Genomic DNA, 13,323 nt, shown 5'->3' on the forward strand with positions numbered 1-13,323 from the left:
AATAAAATGATTTTTAAAAAAAGTTTGACCTCTGGAAATTTTTGAAAGAGTCACATTTTGAGAATGACTGCCCTAGGGGATGTTTGGGCCAGATACAGCACAGAGGACTAAGCGTATGGACTGGTTCTTTCACATGCACGGTGTGTGACATTACTAATGTGTGACACTGCTTACGCTTCTATGCCTCACTGTCCTTATTTGTAAAACAGGGATAATAGTGCCCGCTTGTTAGGCACGCTGGGAAGACTAAATTATGTAAAATACTGAAATGCTTAGGATGGCACTGGGTCCACAGTAACATGAAAAAGGTACTCTATGCTTATTACTCAAGATGCAGGGATCTGTATTATTACTGCTCATAGAGTTGCTCCTTGATTGCTCAGAACTGCTATTTCTCAAGCCCTCGGGAAGGCCTTTTCCTAAACGCAAAGTACATTTGCGGCCCATCTGTCCTGCAGTTCAGGAGCCAGCGGTAGGCAGAGGCCATGGATTATGGACAACAGTTTTCTGATTCCTTTGCTAAATTCTGTCTAACCTTCCTGGCCCTGTGTGTGCTACAATCGATGGCAGAGTACTTTGAGATCATTTGTAGCCTGTGCAACAGAGTCTGTGCTTCTTTATATGGTCTTGAGGCACCTTTTCCTTTAGTTTTCCCTGCCTTCCTCTTATTGAAAGGAACTTCTTCCCTATAATAGTGCCCTCTGGTACTGCCTGTGATTCATATAAGGGATTTCTTTCTTTCTTTCTAAAACAGTTTTTTTTTATTTTTTATTTTTATTTATTTTTTGTTTTTTTAACAGTTTTTTTTTTAAATAAAATCATTTTACTGGGGGCTCGTACAACTCTTATCACAATCCATCCATCCATCCACTGTGTCAAGCACATTTGTACATTTGTGGCCATCCTCAGTCTCAAAACATTTGCCCTCTGCTTGAGCCCCTGGTATCAGCTCATTTTGTCCCTCCCTCCCCACTCCCTCCTTGAAAAGTTTTATTGACATACAATTCACATTCACATACCATACAAAACAGTTTCATCATTCTTGTATCCATTATTATTCCCTGATTTATTTCTTTCCAAGGACATTTTTATTGATCTCTCTGAAGCTTCTCCTTAATCTCCCTCAATAGTTCAGTAGTTCCCAGAATCTTGTGTTACCGTCTTTTAAAATTCTGCCTTTCGATTCCCACCCCCATAAAGTTTTCACTTTATAAAGAGTTTTGGGCTCCATGTAGGGAAAAATTTAAAGAATACATTTAGAATAGAGGTTATGGAGCTCATACATATTGTGTGAGTCTGGGTGGACTAGAGAAACAAATCCAGGGAGACTCATGTGTGTATAAGAGGAGGTTTATATACAAGAGCAATTGTACATTGAGAAAACATCCCAGCCCAGTCCAGATCAAGTCCATAAGTCCGATATTAGCCCATGTATTTGATACCCATCTACAAAGTCCTCTTCAGACTCATGAAACACATGCAATGATGCTGAATGCAGGAAGGTCCCAGGCCAGTGGTTGGAAATCCTGTGGATCCAGTGGCATTGTAAGCATCTCAGAGCTGGCAGGGGTCTCCATATGGTTCCTTCAGCTCTGAAACTCTGACTGCCTCAGGGTAGCTTCATGTGGCTTCTCCTCAGAAATGTCTCGCAGGGAGTGAGCACAGAGAGAGAGAGTGTGTCTCCCACCTCCAAGGAGGGACTACAGGAGTTCCCAAGAATTCTCAGGAGAAGGCCGTGCCCTCATTGGCTGTGACCCGATTGACAGACTAGACTCCACCCCTTCCCTCTGAATCCTCTCAAGTTCCAAATTGACACCAGATTATGGAATTACCACACATTAATTTTTCAATAATTGAAAAAATATTGTTTGAAAAGTAAATGAAATTCATCTGTAATCACACCACCCAACCACAATCACCATGAACATTTTGGCATCATTTTTGCTTAGTCATTTTTTTCCTTCCTTGCAAATATGTGTTTTTCAACAACATGGGATCATTCAAATGTACTGTTTTAATAATACACATGTAAACAATGGATACATCTATTTCATTATTCTACAGTTGTTTCTTTTTTAAATACAGCAAATATTTATTATTTCACAGTTTCTGTGTGTCAAGAATCTAGGCGTGGCTTAGCTGGGTGCCACTGGCTCCAAGTCTCAGGAGGTTACAGTCAATCTGTTGGCTAGGACGGTATTCTCATCTGAAGGGTCACTTGAGGGACAGTCCACTTCCAAGGTCATCTTTGTGAATGTTGGCAAGACTAAGTACCTTGCAGACTGCTGGCCCATGGTACTCCAGTAGCTCTTTGTCACTCGGTCCTCTCAATAGGGCAGCTGACAGTATGGCAGTTAACTCCCCTCAATGAACAAGCAACAGAATAAGAGCATGAGTCCAAGCACAAGCGATCATCTTTTCGTTATTTATCCTTGGAATTGAGGTTGCATCACCCAACAGCATATTTTTAAGAAGGACTCAAAGGATCCAGAGTTAAAGGTAAGCTCTGCCCCATGATAGGTTCCATCCCAATGACTCTGTGACTCTTGTCATAAATTGGTTCTGACCTAAACCAAATAACTCTCAAAATTATTTTTTCAAAGTCTGAAATATGGCAGTTTTTTGAACAGTAAAGAATCATGTTGAACATCCACAGGTGAACTTCTGAGGATAACATCAGCAAATTATATGTTACACCCTTATATGTAACACATGTCACAAATGATAATATGTACAGAAAAAACAGAACCCCAACGGATGGGGCCACGTGTGGCTCCCCATGACTCAAATACATGGTTAGGCAGGGACTTCTATGCTGTGGAAGAATTACAACAGTCTGAAATCATGAGCACACCTTTTTCCTATCCATCTATTATAGAAAAATGAAACAAACTATATATACTGTTTCTTCTCCTTTCTTTTATGAACCACAGTACATGAATTCTTGACTTGTATACATTCAACTCTTCAGTGACTGGAAGCTATTTACACCAACAATGAGGGTTGGTGATAGGGCAAAACTTCCAATAATATTCATTGACAGTGGCAGAATCGTGCCTACCAGATTAATACAAGTCACAATAAAGTAAGGGCATTGACGTAGTAAAGATATGGGCACCCTCAAGACAAGAGATTGGAACCAAAGTCCAAAGACCACCAGTTCTATACCCTTGGGATAGCAGTCATCTGCTTCTTCTCACACTAGGGAGTTTCAGCCTTAAGTCCAAGGGCTACAGTTAGGTTTGAAATAAAGCCCAGTTCACTTAGTGGGGTTTCCACATCGATTCCTTCTGGTGTGGCCTATGAAGGATGTTGTGCCCCTCAAAATAAGAGAGTCTAAAGTCCTACACAGCCTGGGTCACCAAAGTCAAGATAGAAAGTGGGTTAAAAGTGTCTCATTAGGAACACAGTACCAGGCATGTTCTCCCCTTGGGTTCTATGTAAGTATTGCTAAGTGTTTTTTCACCAATAGGAAGTTGCCCCTTCCCGTTTTCCTACACGGACTATTTCATAATGTGTTTTTTAAAACAGAAAAAAAATTACAGGCCTGTTTTACTCTATCATTTTCTGCCAGTATATCGTAGCACACCCACTCCCCATTTATTAGCAGGGTTAAGTTCATTGTTATGCAAAAACCAATGTCATGCAAGAATGAAGGATGACCATGCCAGGTGACAAAATGGATGACTACATTATTATCTAACTGCTGAATCGAACCATTACGCAACTGCCAAATAGCATCAATACATAACTGCCAAACCACGGAGAATCACGGTGCAGCCAAGTAGACACATAACCTTAACCATCAGCCCACATCACTCTTGCCTCACACCTAGGCATTCGTTACTGCCAGACAGAAGTTGTAAATGTGAAAAATAGTCGGATAGTTAAATTTTAACTGTTGTTGTAAAGTAGGGGTATAATGTTCCATTCTGTAGTACAATTGTGGGGTTTTTTTGTACTTTAAAAAACATCAATTGTCTTACTATTGGACATGGAAATGGCTTTTTTAAACTTTGGCACTTCCTGTTGTCATGAGCATTCCTAAGGAAAATTCCTAGGAAAGAATTACTGGCCATGGGCAGGCAATTCTTAACCAGTGGATTACATTTAAATCTCTTTCCATCAAGGTTGTACCAATTTATACTCCTACTAGCAGTATGTGAAGAGCCCATTTCCTCAAAAACTCTTCAACCGTGGGTTTTATGCCTTAAGAAATGTTTGCAATCTGATTGGCAAAAAAATGACAGTTTTCAATTGCATTTGTTTAACTACTGTGGCAGTTAATCTGTCAACTTGAGCAAAAGGGTGGAGTCTAGCCTGTCAATCAGGTTGCAGCTTGATGACTTCATTTGGAGGCATGAAAGAGATAAATAGCTCACCAGAGATCAGATCCACCTTCTCTGCCTTCCCTTTCCTGCTGTTGAGACACTCAGAGAACTGGAGGAGGCCCGTGCCAGCGCTGACATGCTTCCACTGCCATTGGATCCACAAGACTTCCACCCACTAGCATGTGATTGTTAGGTATCAGGTTAGGGTGGGGGGTTGTCCCTCTCCATGCCTAAAGGCCCCTACAGGAAGTTGCTGGAGAGAATCAGGTCCCCCTTAGCCAGCCATAAAGACTAAATGAGCATGCTCCAAATTCAGGCCCCAAACAGGTAGGCAGTACACCTGGATGGGCCCAAACTAGGTCAGGTGGACTTAATTCGGCCAATAGGGTCAACCAATACCTTCACGGATACCTCCCAGCTGAAGGCCCTAAAGGCCAGAACCTGGAGACTTCTGCCCTTCGGTTGTTTCTCAGCCTTCCAGGCTGTGCCGCTGGTCACATGTGGGTGTGAGTCCCTGAGGTTGCCGTGTTCAGTGACTGCCACCTGAACTTCTGTCCTTTATAAAAATCCACTTGGATCACCAGGCTTTGGTGTGAATTCTTTCTCATGCAAAGCCAAGAACCAAGGTATTTCCCACCAGGAAACCTAACACAATCTTCCCGCATTTGGCGTGTTGCATGTGCTGTGTGAGTCTAAAGAGGTATGTATGAACGAGTATCAGACATGTGTGCTACTATCGGACTTACCGACTTGATATTGACTGGGCTGGGGTGTTCTCAATATACAATTGTTCTTTTACATAAAGCTCTTTCTTAGACACACAGGAGTTTCTACATATTTGTTTCTCTAGTCAACCCGGACTAACACAACTACTGTAAAGATAATTTACCTCCCCACCACCCAGCTTCGCCAACCAGACTCAGAGAAGTCTGTCAGATTCCCTGTCCCCTGGAGACGGGTTTCCCATCCCGATCAAGGGCAGATCCCACAGCCTCACGGAGACCAAGCCTCGGTCAGACTGGAGCCAGCCCGGACTGCACCCTCACAACAGTGAGGCGAAAGTGGGACGAGTCATCAATCCAGAAACCTGGCTGCCCAGTCTGCACTGCTCGCTCAGACGCGGCCCACCGCCCTGGTGAATGGCAGGCGTCTGGGGAGCCTTTCCCAGGCCGGCCCGCGAGGTCGGCTCCCCGATTTCGGCGGCTGGCGGCCAGGATCCTGTTACCCTCCCAGGGTGCTTAGTGGGTGCGGAGGACAAGGCGCTCCCCGTGAGCCCCACGGAGCGGGCCAAGCGCGCGGGCGGGCGGCTCCTGTGCAGAGAGCTGCGGGGAGGAGGGCGGGAGAAGGGGGAGGCGGGGAGATCCCGCCGCGCCGGCGCCCCCTGGTGGAAGGGGCTGCTTTCTCCGCGGCGGCGCGAAGGGCCTTGTGAGACCGCGCCCGGGCGCCCCGGCCGCCAGGGGGCGGCAGAGGACGCGGCCTGACGCAGGAAGACCGCACCGTTTGAGGTGCGCTGGCCCCCAAAACCAAACACAGCAAAGCGAATCCCAAGTCTCCCTCGGTTATCTACAAACAGGTACCCCCCCCCCCCCCCCCGTGCTTTCGAAACCGGATCGAGCCGCTGAGTTTCAAAGACACCAGGATCGACATGGCGAATGCAGTTGCCTAGGAAGCCACCCATCACCCATGGAATACTTTACCCAACGTCTGAGGTAAAATGGAGGGGTCATGGCCTCGGAAAACTGACGTCAACAGGAACCTTGTCACCATCAGGTCTTTGTGTGAAGCTCCAGTGGGCAACCATTCAAGTAAAATACGAGTGACCTCCACGGAGGGCTGCCAGCCGACCAAAAAAAAAAGGCAGTAGCGCCGGGGTTACTGGAAAGCCTGGGGAGCAGGGGGGAGAGCATTCTGGTGGAGCGGCAGGCCCTCCTGCAAGGGGCATCTGGGAGAGGGCATCAGGAGAAGCACAGGAGGGGACCAGGACCAAGATTATAGGTAGCGGGTCATTCCCAGGAAGGAGCAGTCATAGCACCGGGAACTAAATCCTAGCTGTTCTGACTTTTTTTTTTTTCATTTAGTGCTTCTTTCATTACACGTTCTCTTCTCAGATTTAACAACCAGATAGGTCAGCAGCCATTGCCAAATAACCCTGGGGGAGGGGCTTGTGGTAACTGTTGTTATTAGGGGCCACAGAGACTCCAGGTATATATCAGAACAAACCACCGTCTGGTCCTGTGCTATCCCCACAATTTGAGTCCACTGCTGCAGCTACTGTATTAATTCACCTGGATGATCTTCCTCTTTTCTGCTGACGCTGTATTTTACCAAGCATGATGTCTTATCCTAGGGAATGGTCTCTCCTGATAACATGCCCAAAGTACATGACAGAAGTTTTGCCACGTTGCTTCTAAGGAGCATTCTGGCTGCATTTTTTCAAGATAGATTTGTTTGTTCTGGCAGTCCATGGTACTTTCGATAGTCTTTGATAACACCATAATCAAAGCACAGTAATTCTTCTTGGGCCTTCTCCATTGTCCAATTTTCACATGCATATGAGGTGACTGGACATACCATAGGCTTGACCAGGTCCACCTTAGTCCTTAAAGTAACAGCCCTGCTCTTCAACGCTTTAAAGAAGGCTTGTGCAGCAGAGTTTCCCAATGCAATCGGGCGTTTGATTTCTTGCCTACTGCTTTTATGAACATTAGTTGTGGATCTAAGCACAACGACATCCTTGACAACTTCAGTCTATCTGTGTATCATGATGTTGACCATTAGCCCAGTTGTGAGGATTTTGGTTTTCTTTACGTTGCATTGCAATCCTTGATCTTCACCAGGAAGTGCTTCAAGTTCTCCTTGTTTATAGCAAGAAAGATTGTTAATAAGCCTTTCTCCAAACAAACCTGATATCCAGTTCTTCTTTCTATAGCCCAGCTTCCCTGATTATTTGATCAGCATATAGATTGAATATGGGGAGAGGGTTCACCCAGACACACACTTTTCCTGATTTTAAACCAGGCACTATTATAGCCTTATTCTGGTTGAATGAAGGCCTCTTGATCCCGATGATCACAATGAAATATTTTAGAATTCCCATTCTTGGACAACTAGTCACAACTGGACTAATAGTCGGCAACATGATAAACAGATAAATTGAAGTTGTCAAGGATTTCAGTGTGCTTGGATCCACAACTAATGTTCAAAAAAGCAACAGGCAAGAAATCAAAGGACATATTCCCATTTTTCTCAATGTTATCCATAGTTTGTAACTATCCATACAGTTGAATACCTTCATATAGTCAACAGAACACAAACATCTTTCTAGTATTCTTGGCTTTCAGCCAAGATCCATCTGATATCAGCAATGATATCTCATTCCATGCTTCTTCTGAATCCAGCTTGCTTGTCTGATCACTCCCTGTCAATGTACTGCTGCAACTGTTTTTGAATTATCTTGAGCAAAATTTCACTTGCATCTGATATTAATGATATTGTTATATAATTTGAGCATTCTTTGGATTAGGAATAAACAGAGATCTCTTCTAGTTGGTTTGCCATGTAATTGTCTTCCAAATTTCTTGCCATAGTTGAGTGAATGTTTCCAGTGCTTCCTCACCTTGTTGAAACATTTTGATTGGTATTCTGTCAATTTCCGGATAACCCTGTCTCCTGAAATCCAATTCCCTAGAAAGATAAAGAGAACGTTTTAAGAACTTAATGCCTACATACTGGCACAAAGCATCAAACTAAGAAAGAGGTCTGTGGGGTCTGCCCAAATCCCAGCTATGTTGACCCCCCTCCCCAGAAGATTGCGCTACGGAAGACAGCACTGAAGATACATCCCAGGGAATGTTGTGGATCTGCCCAGACCACAAGGGAACCAACTAAGAGAGAAACAGAGAGAGTGGACCACATCCTGGCCCACCAAGCCCTAAGGACGACACTCCTGCTCAGAGCAGCCAAGGCATAGAGAGGAGCATAGGGCCAGCCCCACCATGAGACACAACATCCCCTCATTGACCCATAGCACTTCAGGGGACAGCACTGGAGACTGTGGGAATTGTGCCGGTCTGACATAACCCCACATTGGGGTGAAACGTGAAAGGAGGACAATAGAGCAGCAAGGGGAGCAAAGCGATGAAGTCCCCAAAGAATCCTGAAAATAGATTTCAGACTTAGAGGGCAGAGCTTGACACCTCATCAGATTCGATTAGAAAATATTCATAAGGGTCAACCGACAGACCTGGAACAATTTATAACCCCCTCCCCTTTTTCTCATGTCTATCTATATAAGATAAGCAAGACAAACAATCCCGAGGAAAAAACCAGACAGATGGTTTGGGGGAGCAGGGCAGCGGGGGGGGGGGGCGGGCGGAGCCAACAAACCCAAGAGCAAGGGAAGAACAAGAGATCTAAAGTTAATGGCTAGGAGAATGTAGAATGCCTGGTGTGGTTGGATCAAGTGCAATGTAGCCTAGGGGAATTACTGAGAGCAGAATGAAGGTTGAACACGATAGTGGGACAGGAGGAAAGTGAAAGGAAATAGAGGAAAGAACTAGGAGGCAAAAGCCATTTATAGAAGTATAAATATAGTCATGTATAGATGTAAGTATATTACTATATAATGATAGGGATAAATACTTAACATGTTAAGTATTAAGATAGCAGACAGACTTTGGGCCTCTGTTCAAATCCTCCCTCAACACAAGAACACTTTATTCTAATGACCTGACATTCTGTGATGCTCACCTTCCAGACATGATCGCTGAAGACAAAATGGGCACATAAGCAAATGTGAAGAAAGCTAATGGTGCCTGGCTATCAGAAGATATAGCATCTGGGTCTTAAAGGCTTTAAGTTAAACACAAAGCCATCTAGCTAGGAAGCAACAAAGCCCACATGGGAGAAGCATACCAACCTGTGTGATCACGAGGTGCCAACAGTATCAGGTATTAGGGCATCAGAAGACCCAAACAAATAATCATATCAATGTGAACAAGGGAGATCAGAGTGGAGACCGAAAGCCCATCTGTACACAATTGAACATCCCCTCACAGAAGGGTCACAATGAAGGGGTGCAGGGTGTAGTATAGCACTGATAAAACACACACCATTCCTCTAGTTCTTTACTGCTTCCTTCCCCCCACTATCATGACCCCAGTTCTACCTTACAAATCTGACTAGACTGGAGCATGTACAATGATACTGAAAAAGTTATCAACATACAGAATCCAGGACAGATAACTCCCTCGGGAACAACAATAATGGAAGTAGCAGTACCATGGGTGGAGAAGCGGGAGGAGAAGGTGGGAGAAGGGAAGGGGGAAACGATCTCATTGATTGATGTATAACAAGTCCCCCCCCTGCCCCAGGGGGACAAACAATGAACAACAGAAATGTGGGTAAAGGGAGACAACATGTTGCAAGATATGAAAATAATAATATATGAAAATAATAATAATTTATAGATTATCAAGGGTTCACTAGGGGAGGGGAGGGAGGGAAAAAAAGAGCAGGTCAAGTAGAAAGAAAATGCTTTGAAAATGATGATAGCTACCCCTTACCGAAGGGTTGTGGGGAGGAGATGAACCAGTCGGTGCAGGGAAGCAACGATGAAACATATAACTTTCTTCTAGTTCTTAACTGTTTCCTACCCCACCCCCCCGGCTATACCAGAGGATGTACATAGGTACAGAGAGCAACTGGAAACACAGGGAATCCAGGACAGATGACTCCTTCAGGACCAGTGGTGAGAGTGGCAATGCCTGGAGGGTGGAGAGAATGTGGGTAGAAAGGGAGGACTGATGACAAGAATATACGTATAGCCTCCTCCCTGGGGAGGGACAGCAGAGAAGGCGGGGTAAGACATCGGACAGTGTAATATATGACAAAATAATAATTTATGAATTATGAGGGGTTCATGAGGTAGGGGGCAGTGGGGAGGGAGGGGGAAAATGAGCAGCAGATATTAAGGGCTCAAGTAGAAGACAAATGTTTTGAGAATGATGATGGCAACAAATGTACTTATGTTCTTGACACAATGGATGTATGTATGGATTGTGATAAGAATTGTATGAGCCTCCAATAAAATGATTAGATAAAAAAAGAAAAAAGAGAAAAAGCAAAAAGAAAATGATGGCAACATATGTACAGTTGATGCATAAATTGTTATAAGAGCTGTAAGTGTCCCCAATAAAATGATTTATTTAAAAAAATAAAGATCCCCCCATCGTTAATGCCTAACTTCTCTAAGACTCTTGTATTTCAAAAGAAGATCTTTGTAGAAAGATCGTAAGCGCTATAGCGCATATCTAAAATCTGAATACCTACTTTGTTTGTATAAGACAGAGACTCAGTTGAAGGTCTATGGCTGAGTATGGCCATCAGGTTAAAAAAGTCAGTTAAAAATTAAAATGGGACAGGCAGTATAGTGGTGGTGGTGGAAGGGATAAACAGAGACCAGCTCCAGGAGTCCAGAAAGAAAAAGAAGGTTTGGAAACTGATTGTGGTAGCAATTGTATGATTCTGTTCGATGTGTTTGAACTATGGAATGATATATGTTTTAACTTCCAATTAATTATAAATTATTTTAAAAATAGGAATTGATTCTCATACACACAAAAAATGAAATCATTTAAACATCAGATCATTTCATATTTGAAATCTCCTCCAGCGCCCTGAGCCTGCCTGCTTCAGCACCCATGCTTGGGGGGTGGGGGGTGGGGGCGGGAACAAGCTTTTCTTTCTCTTGGCTATCTAAAGCTTTGGCGGTGTCAGGCCCATACTTGCACAGGACAATGATAGGTGGAGCTGGGTGGAAGTGATATCCCTCCCACAGAATGTGTGTGCTCTACATTCTCCACCACTTCCCAGTGCCTTCAACCCAATCAGCTTCACTCATTTACATTCCTGCTTGTTGGGTAACCTGATAACCCAAAGCTTGGAGATTAAGGTCCATCCGGAGTCACCTCAGAAGCAAGTCTGGTGATCTACTTCCAGAATTCCAGCCCTGGAAAGCCCTATGGAGCATGGTTCTCCTCCATACATGTGGGATCACTATGAGTTGGAACGAACACACCAGTGTGTTAGTCTGGGTAGACTAGAGAAACAAATCCAGATCAATTCACATGTATATAAGAAAGAGCTTTATATACAAGAGCAATTGAATATTGAGAAAACATCCCAGCTCAGTCCAGATCAAGTCCATCAGTTTGATATTAGCCCATATGTCCGATACCAATCTATAAAGTCCTCTTCTTCATTTTTAAATTTCCAATTATTTTTATTTTTTTAATCGTCTTATTAGGGGCTCATACAACTCTTATCACAATCCATATATACATCAATGGTGTAAAGCACATTTGTACATTCCTTGCTCTCATCATCCTGAAAACATTTGCTCTCTACTTAAGCCCCTGGGACCAGGTCCTCATTTTTTCCCTTCCCTCCATGCTAGCCCCTCCCTTAAAGCCCTCTTCAGATAAACACATGCAATGATGCCAAATGGAGGAAGATCGCAGGCCATTAGGTGGGAAGTCTTGTGGAGCCAGTGGAGTTGTAAGCATCTCAGTACTGGCAGGCGTCTCCACGGAGCTCCTCCAGGTCCAGGGTCTGAGCTGCCATAAGCACAGCCCCATGAGTCTTGTCAGTAGAGAGTCTCTCAGGAGTGATCTGAGAGAGTCTCCTACCTCTAAGGAGGGAATACAGGAGTTCCCAGAATCCTCAGAAGGCCATGTCCACACAGAGACCTCATTGGCTATATTCTGATTGACAGTCTAGACTTCACTCTTATACTCTTAATCCTCAAATTGACACAAGATTATGTAACGAGCACACCCAGTGACTGGTTATTTTGCCCCATCAAGTTCTTTGCAACCCCTGAGGTGCTGTACGTGCGGAATATTTTCCCATGAATGTTAGCCTTGATACTCCTGTAAGGGCAGTAGGATAATTTTAAAAATCCTGACAAGGAATGACACAACATAGTCTGAGAAGACAATGCTTTGCCTCCTACTTGGCGAATACCTACGGGGGGTGGGGTTGGGTGTCTTACATTGTGAGGACTGCCTTCAGTGACACGAAACAAAATGTGTACAAATGATTGAATGGAAAACTAACCTGCTGTGTAAACCGTCATCCAATTAAAAATGAAAAGTTGAAAAATAAAGTCCTGCATTTTCTATGATACCGATTCTCTGCTGGGTTTGACAATTCATTGTAATGACCACACAGAACTCATCACAAATACTCATGACTTTGGGGTGTATTTGGGAAATAACAGGTTACACTTGAGGATCAGGTACAATGCGCATGCAGTTACAATTCTTTGATCAAGAGGGCTTGTCTTTAGCATTGCCTGCAGGCAGGCCTCTGGTCCTCAGCCTCACCTCATCCTGGTCTGTGAAAGTGTTAACAAAGCTCTCTAGCATATCAGGGCATTCCGCTCTACTAGAAGGTGCTCGGCTTTCTCGATCTGTGGATTGGTAGACCTAATTAGCTTTGCTCGTAGGATAGGGAAGCACTGCGGGCCATTTCTGGTGTTAAGGCTCTGTCCAGGGGGGTCTAAGTGCAGGAACTTCAGTCCCAAATAGCATGCTTCATTTCTGGATCCTCTTTCTTAGCTGGGAGCGACTCTCTTTTAAGCCTGGCAGAATGGCCAAACTGACCAATCCACTCATTAGGGTTGCATTTGTCTTATTTACATCGTCCATCCCACCACCACAGGAGCTTCATGGTTTATTTGCATCATTAGCAAGCCATCCAAATCCCTTGGTGGACTACATGACACCTAAGTGTGCTTAGTCCCATCCAATCGCAAGACCATGACAAGAAAGGCCATAGAAAAGTGATTCATCTCACTGTCATTATAGTTAGATTTTACAACTAAAATGGTGTAAAAAAAGAAACAAACACCAGAACTTAATTTAGTGGTTCATGGCAGGAAACCAAAGAAGTTTCTAACTGCTGGAATGGATGAATTCCACTGCTAATC

This window comes from Tenrec ecaudatus, chromosome 14 (assembly GCF_050624435.1).
Source record: "Tenrec ecaudatus isolate mTenEca1 chromosome 14, mTenEca1.hap1, whole genome shotgun sequence".
NCBI classification, from domain to species: Eukaryota; Metazoa; Chordata; class Mammalia; order Afrosoricida; family Tenrecidae; genus Tenrec; species Tenrec ecaudatus.